We start from the raw sequence: 6,000 nt of genomic DNA, 5'->3' as shown, positions 1-6,000 counted from the left end.
TCTGATCGCCACTTTCGGCCTCCAAGCGCTTCATAGCATCTACCAATATATCACGGTCTGAAAGGGGGAGCTTGAATTCGGTCATGACACCAGCCTCTGGAGTGGCTGAGCACCCAGACCCATTTTCCCCTCCACCTCCCAGCTGTTCCACCAGGCAAAGCTTGGGTCAGGCTGCCAGATTTTCTAGGAAGTTCTGTTCAGTGAACCTTCTGTGACCTGCCTTCTGTCACCGTGTGTACTCTGGGCGGCGGGGGGAGTCTCCACCCCTGACCAGAATTTACACTAAAAATCGATCCTGCTGCTTCACACTGTCTTGGGAGAAGGCAGAGAGGTGAACAAGGTGAATAAAGAGTCACAAGCTACCCCGTCTATGCACAACTGAGACAGGTGCGGCCAGGCGGCTGTGGTCTCTCCCGAGGTCACAGAACTGTGAGGGAAAGTGACAGGCGCCATGGTCAGCAGCAACATGATGTGAGTCTCTGTGAGTCATTTTTCCTTGGAGACTTTGTGACTCAGCCAGCTGATGGACAAAAATAGCTTTGGTCGGGTAGCACCTTCCTGTGAAGGGATTTTGCCCCTCAAGAATGCTGGGAAGGTGACCAGTGTCTTACCGTGACATCCGGTTGGCACAAGACCATCATCTTAAGATAAACGGTGATGGAAAGTGGAGCTTTCTGATCAGCTCCCTTGTGCCAAGACTTATGTGAAACAGTTTACAAAAGCCTTTAATTTCATCTTTCCAACATCCTGGGTTAGGAGTTATTTCATTGCATTTCTCTTGGTGAGCACATTGAATGTAGACATGGGGACTTCTTTTTTAAATGTTTATTTATTTATTTTGAGAGAGCTGGGGAGAGGCAGAGAGAGAGAGGGAGAGAGAGAGAGAATCCCAAGCAGGCTCCCAGCCATCACCTCAGAGCCTGATTCAGGGCTTGAGCTCACAAACTGTGAGATCATGACCAGAGCTAAAGTTGGACGCTTAACCAACTGAACCACTCAGGAGCCCCTGGGACTCCTTTTAACGCAGATGTTGAAAAACATGCGGCTCTTGAACTGGTGCTGGCATTCCAAAAAATTCTGTTCTGTCCTCATGCTGGTTGGCTAGTGAACATTCACCCCCTGGAAAGTGGGAAAGAAACAAGGAAGGAAGGAAGGAAGGAAGGAGGGGAAGGAGGGAAGGAGGGAGGGAAGGAGGGAAGGAGGGACGAAGGAAGGAAGGAAGGAAGGAAGGAGGGAAGGAAGGAGCCAATGAAGGAAGGAAACCACTCATTGTAGGGCTCCGAGGCAGATCAGCGAGTGGACCTCCTACAATGCGCCTCACAGGCACCCTCCAGTGTGTGGGTCTCCAGGAGCCCCTAGCTCCACTCCTAACACCTTCTGTGTGCCAGGTGACCTCCATTCCAGCCCACACTAGCCCTATGACCTGCCCAGTGACATCCTGACAGGCAGATCATACGGGCTCATCCCTCCTACGCGAGAGGAGCTCTTTCTCGCCTTCCTCCAGCCTTGTGGACCCAGGCGTACTGAGAGTAAGTGGCATCACCATTCAGTGTGATCCTCATTCTGTGTGATCCTAAGCTGAGCCTTCATCACATGCCGGAGACCCTGGGAAGATGTTTCAGACGCTCGACTTTGGCTGTGACTCAGAGCCCCACCCGCAGAGACTTAGGTCTCAATCGTTGCTGGACTTTGAAAAACGTCCCCCATCTGTCTGAGCTGCGTGTGGAAACATGGAAATAAGAGGTCCTGTCCAGCGGTGCTGCTGTGAAGAAGAGGCCGGTGCATTAAATGCGTCTAATATCGTACGTAGTAGATACGTACAATGGCAGACGTACAGTGGCTCCATAAATGACGGCCGCTCTTCTTTGTGTTACTATCCATCGCTTACCTTGGCAAAGACTAGTCTGAAACAAGGCTACGTGTTTCAGTTGGGAGTGTCGACCAGAACACTCACCCAGAAACCTCTGTCTCCCGCTTCCTCTTTGCAGGTGACCCTTTCCTTGCCCGGTCATTTCCGCCTTGAGGGTCTTTGCACCGATGCCCTGCTCTCCTCCCCCTACCCCTGAGGAATCGGAGGCCCCCCACCTGCTCCCGTGCTCCCTTATGCCTTGATTTCCCCCACCCTGCCCGCCCCAGCCCCAGCCCCGGGATTTTGGGCCCTATCGCCAACCCCTTCCTCTCTGCCCTCCCTTTCTTCTTAGATGTGTGCGTAGCTATGTGCGAGAGAGACAATCTCAGACAGGCGTTTGAAACCTTGTTGCTACGTGATGGCACTGCCAGGAGCAGTGAGCCCTGGGATCAGGAACTTGCCAGAATATTTTCATTCCTGGGAGTGACCAAACAGTTTCCTGAGCCCTTCCTAACGGCTCAGCTTGTCCTCGCTCATCGATGGTCCGCAGCTTTGTACGAAGGACTCCATATATTTCTGGAATTCACTCTTTGCATTCCACCAAAATTTCCTAGTATGGTGTCCAGTCACGAGGTGAGTTTTTTCTCGCTTGAGCTCGATGAGAATAAGGCACAAGAATCCCCATCCGGGAGTTTCCCGAGCCTTCTGCACCCGGGAAGTCGTGAACCATACATCCGCCCCTTCCTGCCAAAAATGGGAAAGCTGAGGTCATTAAGGGTTGGCTGCTACACGACATTTGTCTGTTTCACAATGGCTCCTGACACCCGGTCCTCTGTCCTGAGCCGTGTGCAGCGTGGCGGCTCCACGTCAGGGTTCCGGAGCCCGAGGTGCCGGTCTGTGAGCTAGCTCAGCCGGGTGCTCGTTGCAGGGAGCTCGGGCAACTCACTTAAATCCGCTGGACTCCAGTTTCCTCATCTGGGAGCGGGGCAGATGAGCTGTATATCTGCTGCAAAGATGCAAGGAGTCAACACTTGCAAATGATCTGGAAAGCGGCCGGCACTGGGGCAGCTTCGGGCTTCCAAGGGGTCATCCGGAAGGCTACGTCGTGGAGTTTGCAGTCAGGGTGCTTTATACTAACTGCCGAAGCAACGGAAACCTCCGTGAGATACAATAGGGCTTATTTTCTCGTGCGTCATACACCATTTATTTAGCAGGTGGCATTGTGGTGATTCCGGGATCCTGGCCCCTCCCGTCTTGCGGTGGCAGAATCTGCTAGATCGTCCCCACGGTGTTTCAATGGATCCTTTCCCTTCAGACGGTCAAGGACAAGAGAGAGAGACAGTGAAAGAGAGAGAGAGAGAGAGAGAGTGAGATCATGAGATCATGTGGGACATTGTGTCTCCAAGCCTTGAAGTCATTTACACTGCATTTACCATTACCACAAGCTTGGTCCCCCGGCCCCCATGTGACTGCAAGGGGAGCTGTAAAATGTCCCCTTCTTCCTGGCTCCAGGCAGGGGGCCTCTGAGGGCACTCGTAACCATCAGAGCCTGGGTTCAAGACCGAGACGAAGAGCCTGAACAACCGAATATGTTGAAGCTTTGGGGGCAAAAAGCCGGGAACAGGTGCCCCAGGAGTGAAGGCCCACAGCCCAAGTGGCCAGACAGCCATTCACACGGGACTAGTTAGACCCCGACACAGCCAAGCAGACGGGTCACCTGCAGTATAAACCACTGAAGAATCATACTGAGTTCATGGACTGGACCACTGTTCACTTTTGCCTGATGTCCCCCTTCCATCCAGACTGTGAGAAAGCACGAGAAGTTAGAATGAGGCACCAAGATAATAACCAGTATTATCATATCATATCACATCATATCACATCATATCATATCATATCATATCATATCATATCATATCATATATCATGTCATACTACATGACATTATAATGTTTATTACATATTATAGTCATATTATTACATAGATAGAAAATAAACTACCTATGCATTGTATCCCTTCTTTATATTGAGAAGACTTGGGGGTTTCTTCAACGTGGAGATGATAAAAGCCATTGCAAATGCAACATCCAGGCACTGTCTCCTGGTGTGCAGCAGGCTGGAAGTTCCTCGAAAGCACTTAGCCCTGCGATGTCCAGGCAGGAGAACACGGTGTCCAGGATGACCGAGGCTTGCCTGGCTTCATACACAGTGACTAGTGGGGTCTTTCACCCAGACGGGGATGAGCAGAGCAGGACAGAACTCACGGGGGAAGCCTGAGTAGTCGCCTTTCCTGAGCCACTCTGGAAACCCCCAAGCGTAGATGTTAGGGAGCTGGGTGGAGAGCACTGTGCATACTGACGGCAGACACAGGCAGGGACACCCAGGTCAGAGGAGAGACGTCCCCGAGGCCCAAGGAGGAAGCAAGGGGTCCCAGCCACCAAGGCCAGAGAGGATTTTAGGAAAGAGAAGCCCCTTCAGCGGATGTTCTCAGGCTTCATCCTCTTTTCTCACTCCCAAAACGGCCCATTGAATCTAGAAAATGTAGTTGGTTACCCCTTAACAGAGAAGGGCTTTGTTTCTAATGGAAGACCTCCATTTGACTTCAGATCTCTATTTCAAGCGAGCAGTCTTTAGCAATCGCTTAGCCTCGCCGAAGCTCCATTTCCTAAAGCACAACAGAGGGGTTCTTACTAATCTCAATCCAGCCCAGAAGGCTCTTGTAGGACAAATGAGACCCTATACAACGATGTGCTTTAGACGCCTACATGAACGCATGTCCCTAGGTATTTGTCCCCAGACTCGGGTTCCTCAAGCTCAGGGGCCACTCTCACCAAGCTGGTACTTTGTAAAGTCTGCCTAATCGGTGGACGCACGAACGAAGTGTGCTCCTGATGTCTTCTTTCCATGTACAGAAGCATGTCAATGCTTGAAAGATATTCCAACAAAGGGCAAGGGGGAAAAATAGCTTCTGTTAACAGAAGGCACGACTAGAAAGTCATCTTCCAACAGGTGACCAAGTAGTTGACACGATTCTCTGTTTCAGCAGAACAGGAAATTCTCCAGGATTGCTTTATACCTGAAGTGAATGATTCACAAGTGCATTTCTACGTAGTTAAGAAGTTTATTTCTCTAAAAGGGAACCTCTTGCCCTGTTGGAGGGAATGCAAACTGGTGCAGCCGCTCTGGAAAACAGTGTGGAGGTTCCTCAAAAAATCAAAAACAGAACTACCCTACAACCCAGCAATAGCATTATTAAGAATTTACCCAAGGGATACAGGAATACTGATGCACAGGGGCGCTTGTACCCCCAATATTTATAGCAGCGCTTTCAACAAGAGCCAAAGTATGGAAAGAGCCCAAATGCGCATCAACTGACGAATGGATAAAGAAGATGTGGTTTATATATTCAATGGAATACTACTTGGCAATGAGAAAGAATGAAGTCATACCATTTGCAACAACGTAGATGGAACTGGAGGGTATTATGTTGAGTGAACCAAGTCAGTCACAGAAAGACAGATCCCATATGTTTTCATTGTGGATCTTGAGAAACTTCACAGAAGACCCTGGGGGAAGGGAAGGGGAAAAATAGGTACAAACAGAGAGGGAGGGAGGTAAACCATAAGAGACTCCTAAATACAGAGAACAACCTAAGGGTTGATGGGGGGGGGCGTGGAGAGGGGAAAATGGGTGACGAGCATGTAGGAGGGCGCTTGTTGGGGTGAGCACCGGGTGTTGTATGGAAGCGATGAATCATGGGAATCTACCCCCAAAGCCAAGAACACACTTTGCACACTGTATGTTAGCCAATTTGGCAATAAATTATATTCAAAACCTTTTTTTTTTTACGTTTATTTACTTTTGAGACAGAGACAGAGCATGAACGGGGGAGGGGCAGAGAGAGAGGGAGACACAGAATCGGAAACAGGCTCCAGGCTCTGAGCCATCAGCCCAGAGCCTGACGCGGGGCTCGAACTCACGGACCGCGAGATCGTGACCTGAGTTGAAGTCGGACGCTTCACCGACTGAGCCACCCAGGCGCCCCTTAAAACCTTTTTTTAGGGTTAGGGTTAGGGTTAGGGTTAGGGTTAGGGCTGGAGCCTGTTTCCGATTCTGTGTCTCCCTCTCTCTCTGCCCCTTCCCCGAACTAA

The sequence above is a fragment of the Herpailurus yagouaroundi genome, unplaced genomic scaffold (assembly GCF_014898765.1).
Source record: "Herpailurus yagouaroundi ecotype Mexico unplaced genomic scaffold, PumYag 188, whole genome shotgun sequence".
Taxonomy (NCBI): Eukaryota; Metazoa; Chordata; class Mammalia; order Carnivora; family Felidae; genus Herpailurus; species Herpailurus yagouaroundi.
This window is presented reverse-complemented; position numbering follows the sequence as displayed.